Genomic DNA, 13,068 nt, shown 5'->3' with positions numbered 1-13,068 from the left:
TCCCTTCCATAACCCACTAAATAAATATCCAACCTCACTCTGCATGGGCCTGCCTATCCATCTCTCACCAGCAGCACTGAGGGACTGGCTGACGCTCCAAGCTCTCTCATCCACACTGCTCCCAGCCTGGGACCCACTGTCCCTCATCTCCCGAGGTCCATGGCCTGCTGCCCACTGCTGCCACTCAGGGACCCACAGTGTTTTATTTTTACCATAACAGTGGTCTTTTGTGGGACTTCTCCAAGACCCTGACATCCATCTCCTGAGCATCCGGAGTGTTGGGAATACAGAGTGTACCACTACACTGGCTAGTTAGTTCATATCGTCAGCTCAGACCTGGAGAGAACATTTCCAGATGTCATATTAGTCTCCCACAGCGCATTCAGATGAAACTTTGCACTTTGCACTCCTCATTTGGTGCTAGAGGTTTAGACTTTGCATTTGTATGGAATAAGTGCATATGAGAAGGCATGAGTTGGAGGGCTGGAGAAGAAAGTGTTCTCCCCCATGCTCATGTTAGAAACACAGACACTATCCAGTGCTATTGCTAGATGAGACATTCAAAAATATTTTAAATAATATTTTTATAAACATTTTATGGTTTAAATGAGTTCAAACCGAAAGCTGCTTCCTTTTTTAATTATTTATTTTTGTGTGCATTGGTGTTCTGCCTGCATTTTACGTCTGTGTGAGGGAGCCAGGTCCCCTGGAACTGCAGTTACAGACAGTTGTGAACTGCCAAGTCCTCTGGAAGAGCAGCCAGGGTTCTTAAGCACTGTGCCATCTCTCCAGCCCCTTTAAATAATTTTTAATTAAAAAAATATAATTATATAATTCCCCCCTTTACTTTCATCTCCTCACAACCCCCTTCCTTTCACTTATGGCTGCCTTTTCTTTAAGTGATGTTACATGTGAATGTGTGTATGTGTTTATTTGTGAGAGATTCCTAAATACATAAATACAACCTGCTCAGTCAATGTAACATTACTTGCACTTCTATGTTTTCAGGACCGACCGTTTGGTGTTCGATAACCAGTTTTCTCTGGCTCTCAGCATTGCTCAGTTGCCTGTACTTTTTGCAGTGTTGGAATCTCCTGAGGTTCTCCCACCCGTGCTAACAGCCTGTTGGTACGTGCTCCTTAGATAAACACATTTAAGATAGGATGAGATTAGGAAGGCTCCACTCTCATGAATGAATGCTGTATCAAGAATAGTTTCAGGTAGCTTTGTCATTGTCGGAGTGGACTCTGATGAAAGAATCTCCCTCTCACCACTGCTCATTTTCTTGCCCTTCTGTTTTTCCCCAGGGCCTGAAGCAACAAGAGAGGCTTTGTCAGATGCAGGTAGGTGTTAGGTTTCAAATCCAAGACAAACAGCAGAGGTGCCTATTAAACACATCAAAGTAGACACTGGCCTCCAGATTCTCTCAGCAGCCCTCAGTTTCTACCTGTTACAGGGCTCTCCTAGGTGATATACCTCACCCTGTATCCTAAATTTCTCCAGCCCAGGAGCTGGGCTGTCCTTACCTATACAATCCAGTCATTTTGGCTATGCCAGTCTCTTGGCCCAGGTTACCCCTCTTGGTTGGCAGCTCCTCCTTCCTCTTTCCCTTTCCCTCCACCTCTCCTCATATGGCCTGGCTGAATTTGGTTATGTCCAATCTGAACTCTTCCGGATGTGCCTACATCTGGCTATGCTCTTCCATTTATTTACAATAAACTGTTTCCTCCACCATGCGCAGGAGTGTCACATCCTTTTCTTTTCATTTTTTCCCCTATTCATCTGGAGCTGAAACCTGGGACCCATCACTGTTATAAATGAGCCACTCCCTTAGCCTGCCTTTCAGCGACATCAGTCTATGCTTATCTGTGCCTTTCTATGCTGATGGGTTGAAGAACTCAAGATGGCTAAAATGCCAACTGTGTCCAACTTGAACTACAGAGTCAATGAAATGTCAGTAAATCTCCAGAAGGTATCGTGTCGAGATCAACAAGTTGAATTTAAGTTTCTATGGAATGCAAAGAATTTAGAACCACTAATTTAGTGTTGATGTATTTTCACTACCCCATCTCAAGGCTTCCTAGACAGTGGCACTGGTTAAGACCATGACACAGCAACTGTACATGTGCCTCGTGCAGTGGAGAAGGCTAGAAATAGAGTCAGGCAAATGCAGACAACTGATCTTTGACAAATGCACACAGGCGATTCCAGGGAGAAAGGACAGTCCTTCCAATGAGTTGTGCTAGAACTATCAGATGAATATATAACATAAAGAAGACTCTAGATACACACCTTGACCCTTCCACAGAAGTTGATCAAATGAACCATAAGCCTGGCTGTGGGTTGAATGTGGTTAGTTGCCCCATGGGTTATAAGCTGAAAGCTTTGTCCTTAACGTAACAGAGAGGTGGTAGAACCATTAAAAGGAGGAAGGTGATCGGATCATGAGAGTACCACCCTGGAAAAAATTAAGTCTGCCTCCAAGAAACAGGCTGATAACCAAGAGAGCTGGTGTGAAATTTTTCTCCTTGTTGGGGAGGGGGCTTGGCAATGTCTATACTCATTTCTTCTAAGGTCCCAATGACAAAACACAGTAGGATTCCACAAAACTTCCTCTTGGGGAACCAGTGGGTTTATTGGGTTTATTTACAGATCATGGGTGAGGTTTTAGTTTTACTGATAGGAGTGTGGTGACCACAAGGCAGCCACACTGGAAATCCTTCACCCTGCATAAATGATGGCTTCTCATAGGCTCATAGATGGAGCCTTCTTCCTAAACTCCCTGTTTAACAATATATTTTAGCCCCTCTTCTGAGACCCCGAGGCCATATTAAATCAGGACAGAACTGTACACAAATGGCTAGGTGGAAAGTCTGGATGGATACTCAAGTGAGGTTCAAAAGACTCCCCAACTCCCTTTTTCTATGAGGGAAAGTCAACGGTGTACAAGCCCAGCTTGGTCTTTTGCTGCCAGGCACAGATGACCACATAAAGACAGCGACAGATTGCAGAGGACAGTGCTGCACAACAGCTGCTTAGTACAAAATAAGTCACTGTCCTCTGTCCTTTCTCTGGCTCACATGCCTCCTCTTTGCACATGCTGGATTACCCTTTTGCTTTTCAGCAACGTTGGAACACAGCATGATGCCCTTTTGCCAGGGACATGTCACACTCTTGAAATTTCTTCTCTGCCTCCAAAATCAATAGACAAGGCCCTACCCCCAAACAGAATAACAACAAAAAACCTAGCCAACCAACTAAAAACAAAGAAAACACCACCACCACTACCACAAAAACCCTTTCCATAATTCATGCGGCATTCAGTATTCTTATCATAGAAATAGAAAAGGGATTCAGACAGGACTAAGCATACAATAACATGACTTCCTCTTTGTGCTCTCCATTTCACTGATAGCACTTAACACTCTTATGGTAGGTATTCCTTAGCAGTAATGAGGAAAGTGCATGGCAAGGGGGGGTTGAACTTGGTAGGTGCTCAATAAACAATCACTATTAGTTTTGAGTTGTTCCTTGGTTTATTGTATAGCCTATCATTGAGACTTATAAAAGTCAAAGCAGGGGATTTTTTTTTACCTGAAATTGTGTGCAAATTAAATTTTCATGAAAATAAACACAAAAGGAAGCCCCTGGTATGGGAAGTCCTTCTGTATATGTGTGGCTTTTATTGGTTAATGAATAAAGAAGCTGCTCTCTGCCAATGGCTTAGCATAGTATAACCAGGCTGGACGATATCTATCTATCTATCTATCTATCTATCTATCTATCTATCTCCTATCTATCTATCTATCTATCTATCTATCTATCTATCTATCTACAGAGAGAAAGAAGATGTAGGATCAAGGAGATGCAGCCCTGCCAGAGACAGATGCCGGATGGAAACTTGCCAGTAAGCCACAGCCATGTGGCGATATACAGATTAATAGAAATGGGTTAAATTAAGATGTAAAAGCTAACCAATAAGAAGTTAGAGATAATAGGCCAAGCAGTGATTTAATTAATACAGTTTCTGTGTGGTTATTTCAGGGTTGAGCAGCCGGGAACAAACAAGTTGCCTCCTACAACAAGCCCCCCTTTTGTAAACCTTTTAAAAGTATTTCAAGTAGGGTGTAGTGGCACATACCTTTAATCCCAGAACTTGGGAGACAGAGGCAAGTAGATCTGTGAGTTTAAGGCCAACCTGGTCTACAGAGTTAGTTCTAGAATAGGCAGGACCACACACAGAGAAATCCTGTCTCAAAAAATCCAACCCTTGCTGCCTCCCTTCCCTCTTTGGGGCACTGGGGCTGAATCCCGAGGGCAACCTAGCGGTTGGAAGCTCCTTTGTTTCAATAGCCTGCCTGCAGCAAGCAAGGTAGGTGCTTTGTTTACGAGCTACCCAAGCAGCATGGAGATCTGATCTCAGCACCAGGAGAGCCATCATTGGGGTGAGTTTTGGACCTGCAGCAGCAGCCCGGGACAGGGAACTCAGATGTTCCTCATCCTCCCTATACTTCCTGGGCTTCCTGCTGGGCCTATACTCCCAGCATACTGCCTTTCTCTTCCTATCCCACCCAGCTTGCATCCAGAACCCTCCCCCCTTCTGCCTTCCTTCCCTCTTTTGGGTGCTGGGGCCTAATCCCGAGGGCAATTTAGTGGGTGGGAGCTCCTTTGTTTCAATAGCCTGCCTGCAGCAAGCAAGGTACGCTCTTTGTTTATGAGCTACCCAACCAGCACAGAGATCTGATCTCAGCACCAGGAGAGCCATCACTGGGGAGTGCCATCACTGGGAAGGTACATCAGTAGGCAAGGAGACCTGATCCTGTAAAAGAAGATCCATAGGGAAGCATTCGGAGGAAGAGATGGGCAGGCACCAATGCAAGAATTCACCCAACAATCTGAAAAACAACATGAAACCACCAGAACCCAGTGACTTCACAACAGGAGGACAGGAACACCTTAATCAAGAAGTATAAAAAATTGACTTTATGAAAGTGATTGATGCCCTTATATAGCATGTAAAAATGCCCTTATAGAAATGGGTAAGAATTATAACAGAAAGTTTGAAGAATTGAATAAATCAGTGAATGATACCCTAGGAAACCAAGGAAAAACAATCAAACAGATAATGGAAACAGTTCAAGACTTGAAAACTAAAACGGAGGCAAAGAAGAAAACCCACAGAGAGGGCCGGCTGGACATGGAAAATCTAGGTAAACAAATAGAGACTACAGAAACAAGCATAACCAGCAGAATACAAGAGATAGAAGAAAGAATCTCAGATTCTGAAGATAACATAGAGAAAATAAACACACTGATCAAAGAAAACAGCAAGTCCAACAAACTCTCATCACAAAACATTCAGGAAATCTGGGACACAATAAAAAGATCAAACCTAAGAATAATAGGAGTAGAAGAAGGAGAAGTGCAGCTCAATGGTCCAGAAAATATATTTAATAAAATTATAGAAGAAAACTTTCCCAACCTAAAGGAAGATGTACCTATGAAGGTTCAAGAAGCATACAGAACACTGAATAGGCTGGATCAAAAAAAAGTCCCCTCGCCATATAATAATCAAAACACAAAGCATATAGAATAAAGAAAGAATATTAAGAGCTGCAAAGGAAAAAGGCCAAGTTACTTATAAAGGTAAACCTATCAGACTTACACCTGACTTCTCTATGGAAACCATGAAAGCCAGAAGGTCCTGTATAGATGTACTGCAGAAACTAAGAGACCATGGATGCAAGCCCAGACTACTATACCCAGCCAAGTTTTCGTTCACTATAAATGGAGAAAACAAAATTTTCCAGGTTAAAAACAAATTTAAACAATATATAGCCACAAATCCAGCCTTACAGAAAGTAATAGAAGGAAAATCACTAACCAAGGAGTGCAACAATGACCACAATAACTCAGACATCTAGAGACCCTTCACCAGTGCAACTCAAAGAAGGGAAACACACAAACTCTACTACTAAAAAAGTGACCAGAATTAACAACCACTGGTCATTAATATCACTTAATGTCAATGGACTCAACTCACCTATAAAAAGGCACAGGCTAAGAGATTGGATACAAAAACAGGATCCAACATATTGCTGTTTACAAGAAACACACCTCAACCACAAAGACAGGCACCTACTCAGAGTAAAGGGTTGGGAAAAGGCTTATCAAGCAAATGGACCTAAGAAACAAGCAGGTATGGTCATACTAATCTCTAACAAAGTTGACTTCAAACTTAAATCAATTAGAAGAGATGGAGAGGGACATTTTATACTCATAACAGGAACAATTCATCAGGATGAAGTCTCAATCCTGAATATCTATGCCCCTAATATAAAAGCACCCACGTATGTAAAAGAAACATTACTAAAACTCAAGGCAGCCATCAAACCACACACACTAATAGTTGGAGACTTTAACACTCCTCTCTCACCAATGGACAGGTCAATCAGACAGAAACTTAACAGAGAAATTAGAGAATTAATGGAGGTAATGAATCAATTGGACTTAACAGACATCTATAGAATATTCTACCAAATAGGAAAGAATATACCTTCTTCTCTGCAGCTCATGGAACCTTCTTGAAAATTGACCACATACTCGGTAACAAAGCAAACTTACACAGTTACAAAAAAATATTAGTAACCACCTGTGTCTTATCAGATCACCATGGATTAAAGTTAGAATTCAACAACAATGCTATCCCCAGAAAGCCTACAAACTCATGGAAACTGAACAGTCAACTACTGAACCATACCTGGATTAAGGAAGAAATAAAGAAAGAAATTAAAGTCTTCCTGGAATTCAATGAAAATAAAGAAACAACATACTCAAACTTATGGGACACTATGAAAGCAGTCCTAAGAGGAAAGTTCATAGCACTAAGTGCCCACTTAAAGAAAACAGAGAAAGCACACATTGGAGACTTAACAGCCCACCTGAAAGCTCTAGAAAAAAAGAAGCAGACTAACCTAGGAGGAGTAGAAGACTGGAAATAATCAAACTGAGGGCTGAAATCAACAAAATAGAAACACAGAAAACAATCCAAAGAATCAATGAAACAAAAAGCTGGTTCCTGGATAAAATCAACAAGATTGATAAACCCCTATCCAAACTAATCAAACGGCAGAGAGAGAATATGAAAATTAATAAGATCAGAAATGAAAAGGGGGACATAACCACAGACACAGAGGAAATTCAGAGAATCATTAGATCTTACTACAAAAGCCTATATGCCACAAAACTGGAAAATGTAAAAGAAATGGACACTTTTTAAAGATAAATACCACATACCAAAGTTAAACCAGGACCAGGTGAACAATCTAAATAGACCTGTTAGTCGTGAAGAATTAGAAGCTGTTATCAAAAACCTCCCTACCAAAAAAAAGCCCAGGACCAGATGGTTTCAATGTGGAATTCTACCAGAACTTCCAAGAAGACCTAATACCTATACTCCTTAATGTACTTCACAATATAGAAACAGAAGGGTCATTACCAAATTCCTTTTATGAAGCTACCATTACTCTGATACCAAAACCACACAAAGACTCAACCAAGAAAGAGAATTACAGGCCAATCTCACTCATGAACATCGACACAAAAATCCTCAACAAAATTCTGGCAAACCAAATCCAAGAACACATTAGAAAAATTATCCATTATGATCAAGTAGGCTTCATCCCAGAGATGCAGGGCTGGTTCAACATACGAAAATCTATCAATGTAATCCATCATATAAATAAACTGAAAGAAAAAAAAACATATGATTGTTTCATTAGATGCTGAAAAAGCATTTGACAAAATTCAACATCCCTTTATGATAAAAGTATTGGAGAGATTAGGGATACAAGGGTCATACCTAAATATAATGAAATCTATTTACAGCAAGCTGACAGCTAACATCAAATTAAACAGAGAGAAACTCAAAGCCATCCCACTAAAATCAGGAACACGACAAGGCTGTCCACTCTCTCCATACCTCTTCAATATAGTGCTTGAAGTTCTAGCAATAACAATAAGACAACATAAGGGGATCAAGGGGATTCAAATTGGAAAGGAAGAAGTTAAACTTTCGTTAGTTGCAGATGATATGATAGTGTACATAAGCGACCCCAAAAACTCCACCAAAGAACTTTTACAGCTGATAAACACCTTTAGTAATGTGGCAGGATACAAGATCAACTCCAAAAAATCAGTCGCCCTCTTTTACACAAAGGATATGGAAGCAGAGAGGGAAATCAGAGAAGCTTCACCTTTCACTATAGCCACAAACAGCATAAAATATCTTGGGGTAACTCTAACCAAGGAAGTGAAAGATCTATTTGACAAGAACTTTAAGGCATTGAAGAAAGAAATTGAAGAGGATACCAGAAAATGGAAGGATCTCCCTTGCTCTTGGATTGGGAGGATCAACATAGTAAAAATGGCAATTCTATCAAAGGCAATTTATAGATTCAATGCAATCCCCATCAAGGTCCCATCAAAATTCTTCACAGATCTTGAGAGGACAATAATCAACTTTATATGGAAAAACAAAAAACCCAGGATAGCCAAAACAATCCTATACAATAAAGGATCTTCTGGAGGCATTACCATCCCTGACTTCAAACTCTGTTACAGAGCTACAGTAATGAAAACAGTGTGGTACTGGCATAAAAACAGAGAAGTCGACCAATGGAAATCCTGGATTTTAACCCACAAACCTATGAACACCTCATTTTCGATAAAGGAGCTAAAAGTATACAATGGAAGAAAGAAAGCATCTTCAACAAATGGTGCTGGCACAACTGGATGTCAACCTGTAGAAGAATGAAAATAGACCCATATCTATCACCGTGCACAAAACTCAAGCCCAAATGGATCAAAGACCTCAATATCAGTCAGAACACACTAAACCTGATAGAAGAGAAAGTGGGAAGTACCCTACAACAGATGGGCACAGGAGATCGCTTCCTATGTATAACCCCAGCAGCACAAACATTAAGGGCAACATTGAATAAATGGGACCTACTAAAACTGAGAAGCTTCTGTAAAGCAAAGGACACTGTCACTAAGACAAAAAGGCAACCTACTGACTGGGAGAAGATCTTCACCAAAACCGCAACAGACAAAGGTCTGATCTCCAAAATATATAGAGAACTCAAGAAACTAGACTTTAAAATGCTAATTAACCCAATTAAAAAACGAGGCACTGAACTGAACAGAGAATTCTCAACAGAAGAACTTCAAATGGCCAAAAGACACTTAAGGTCATGCTCAACCTCCTTAGCGATCAGGGAAATGCAAATCAAAACAACTTTGAGCTATCATCTTACACCTGTCAGAATGGCTAAAATCAAAAACACCAATGATAGCCTTTCCTGGAGAGGTTGTGGAGTAAGGGGTACCCTCATCCATTGCTGGTGGGAATGCAAACTTGTGCAACCACCTTGGAAGGCAGTGTGGCGGTTTCTCAGGAAATTCGGAATCAACCTACCCCTGGACCCAGCAATACCACTCTTGGGAATATACCCAAGAGATGCCCTATCATATGAAAAAAGCATTTGTTCAACTATGTTCATAGCAGTATTATTTGTAATAGCCAGAACCTGGAAACAACCTAGATGTCCTTCAATGGAAGAATGGATGAAGAAAGTGTGGAATATATACACATTAGAGTACTACGCTGCGGTAAAAAACAATAACTTCTCAAATTTTGCATGCAAATGGATGGAAATAGAAAACACTATCCTGAGTGAGATAAGCCAGACCCAAAAAGATGAACATGGGATGTACTCAATCATAATTGGTTTCTAGCCATAAATAAAGGTCACTGAGTCTATAATTTGTGATCCTAAAGAAGCTAAATAAGAAGGTGAAACCAAAGAAAAACATATAGTTATCCTCCTGGCTATGGGAACTAGACAAAATTGCCGGGGAAAAAATTGGGATCTTGGGGGTGGGTGGGATGGGGGTAAGGGGAGATGGGGAGAGAAAAGTGAGAAGGAGAGGATGGGGGGAACTTGGGGAAACAGGATGATTGGGATAAAGGAAAGTTGGATAGGGGAGCAGGGAAGCACAAATCTTAGTTAAGGGAGCCACTTTAGGATTAGCAAGAGACTTGAACCTAGAGTGGCTCCCAGGAGCCCAAGGCAATGTCTCCAGTTAGTTCCTTGGGCAGCTGAGGATAGGGAACCTGAAATGACCCTATCCTATAGCAATACTTACGAATATCTTGCATATCACCATAGAACCTTCATCTGGTGATGGATGGAGATAGAGACAGAGACCCACACTGGAGCACCGGACTGAGCTCCCAAGGTCCCAATGAGGAGCAAAAGGAGGGAGAGCATAAGCAAGAAGGTCAGGACCACGAGGGGTGCACCCACCCACTGAGACAGTGGAGCTGATCTATTGGGAGCTCACCAAGGCCAGCTGGACTGTGACTGAAAAAGCATGGGATAAAACCGGACTCTGAACATGGCGAACAATGAGGGCTGCTGAGAAGCCAAGGACAATGGCACGGGGTTTTGATCCTACTTCATGTTCTGGCTTTGTGGGAGCCTAGCCAGTTTGGATGTTCACCTTCCTGGATATGGACGGAGCGGGGAGGATCTTGGACTTTCCACGGGGCAGGGAACCCTGACTGCTCTTTGGACTGCAGAGGGAGGGGGAGAGGATTGGGGGAAGGGGGAGAAGGGTGGGAGGAGGGAGAGGGAAATGGGAGGCTGGGAGGAGGAGAAAACTTTTTTTCTTTTTCTCAATAAAAAATTTAAAAAAAAACAACAAAAAAACAAAATAGCCCAAGCTACCTAAGGTGAAACATTGTTGCTAACTAAGGTGAAACATTGTTGCTAACTAAGAAGAAACATTGTCCCTAACTAAGGTGAAACATTGTTGCTAACTAAAGTGAAACATTGTTGCTAACTAAGAAGAAACATTGTCCCTAACTAAGGTGAAACATTATTGCACTCAACTTTTTCTTTTTAACTTTGGGTAGGAGAATGTTCATGATAATAAAAAAAACTTCCCCCCCAAAAATCCAACCCTCCCAAAAAACCATTTTTTTAATTCTCTGAGATTTCATACATGCATATAATATATTTTGATCATATTTTACCTCCACTCCTCCTCTAACTCCTTCCAGACCCATGTCCACCTGTGTTATCTGTTTCTCTTTTATTTTGTCTTAATAATCCATTGAGTTCAGTTTGTGAATGGGGTCAGCTTACCGTTAAAGAAGTCTGACTCCCTTTCCTAGAAGTCATGACTGTGGCTAGCACTCAACTAGGGGTGTGGGCTCCTGAACCTCTTCCTCCTTCATGATGAAGTGTAAACTGGTTTAATCTTGTGCAGGCAACCACAGTTGTGAACTTATATATGCAATCTTCCTGCTGTGTCCGGAACATGCAGATGAATCCTCCTGGACTTCTGGCTCTTACAAGATTTCTACCCTCTTTTCTGCGACAATCCCTTGTCTCTCTCTCTCTGTCTCTGTCTCTCTCTCTCTGTGTCTGTGTGTGTGTGTGCGCGCGCACGTGTGTTTTGTAGATGCTTCCTTTGTAACAGAGCAGTAACAGCAGTCCACAGACAATTATTCACTCTTTGAAGCTCGTGAAAGAGTTCATTGTCTTCTGCTATTGCCCAAGATGATGGAACCGATACTAGGAGGCGGGCCTCTGGAGCTAAGAACTAACCACTTCAAAGAACAGTTTCCAGAGTTTGGGGGTGGGTAGGAGATAAGGGAGTTGGTCAAAAGACACATTTCCATTAGCCAGAAAGAATAAGTTCAAGGGATCTGTTGTCTAGTATGGAGACTATAGTTAATTGAAAAGTCCATGAATGAGAATATAGAAATGTGGATTCCAAAAATGAGAACAAAGAAATAAGGAAATCCAAGTTGTAAGACTAGGAGAATGAGAGCAGGCTGTCGGCAACTTTCGCGGCAGCTTAAGGGTTAACAGTTACAGCCCATAGCTCTATTTGTGAGGCTAAAGCCCCTCTGCAAACGTAGGGTCACTGGAGAAACTGAGGGTCAGCTCTGCAAACTGAGAAATAACCCCCTCCCCCCGCTATTCATGACCAGCAGTTGAGGTGAGCTGAGTTAACTTTTAAATGATGGGATGTTTGTGACTTTTGACTTTTTGGTTTTATATTTTCCCATAAACACCATCAGCAAGTACTAGAGAGAAACAATGGGCGAAATACAGACACCAGTTTAACTGGGGGGATAAAAAAACCCTTTTAATAAAAATTGCAAAGAAGGGCAATTTGTATCTGAGTTTTACCTTGAGATTGTCAAAATTCTTTTGTTATTGACTAATGCTTGCTATAAAAAGAGGAGTCCAGAAACTGACTTTTGCCACAGCCTTTCAAATCCACCTCTGGTTGTGGTCTCAACTATCTGATAAGCTTTTTGTGCCCCAGGGAGATTACTTTTTTATTTTTATTTTTCCTGGACTAAAGTTTGCTTCTGGTTTATTAGACTGCAGTGGTCTGCGCAACCCCCCAAGGACTCAACACTAATCAGGTATTGCATGTAAGAAGATCACTAAGAAACTAGATTTTAAGTGAGCTCACTACAAGAAAAATCGTAAGAATAAGTAATGCATCTGCTAGTTATCTCTCTTTAGTCATTTCACAGTGCAGTGTATACATATTTCAGATCATTATGTTGTATATTATAAATATATATAATTTTTTCTTAGATAAGCCTCCCCCCAAACAAAACAAAACAAGACCAAACAAAATGAAACAAAGCAAAGCAAAACAACACCCAAAGGGGGGAAAAAAAGCCTTAGTTGGTGGAACAGAGCAAAGTTAAAGTTATGAAGTACTGCTGCCACCTTGTGGCTACAAAACGAAAAACGTAGAAAGGACGCGCTGGAAGGAGGGTGGGATGTTGAGTTGAAAAGGGGCTTAAAACAATGTGAGCCCAGCACAATAACCATGATGTTAATAACCACGGCATCACCAGCATCTGGGGGCACTTCTTGGTGATCCAGACATCTCCTTCTAAGTGTTCTTCACAGAATAACTTAGAGAGAAGCTAGGAATGGGTGCGTTTCAGTGGCTTCTTCCCTGTTC

The sequence above is a fragment of the Microtus pennsylvanicus genome, chromosome 10, assembly GCF_037038515.1.
Source record: "Microtus pennsylvanicus isolate mMicPen1 chromosome 10, mMicPen1.hap1, whole genome shotgun sequence".
NCBI lineage: Eukaryota > Metazoa > Chordata > Mammalia > Rodentia > Cricetidae > Microtus > Microtus pennsylvanicus.
This window is presented reverse-complemented; position numbering follows the sequence as displayed.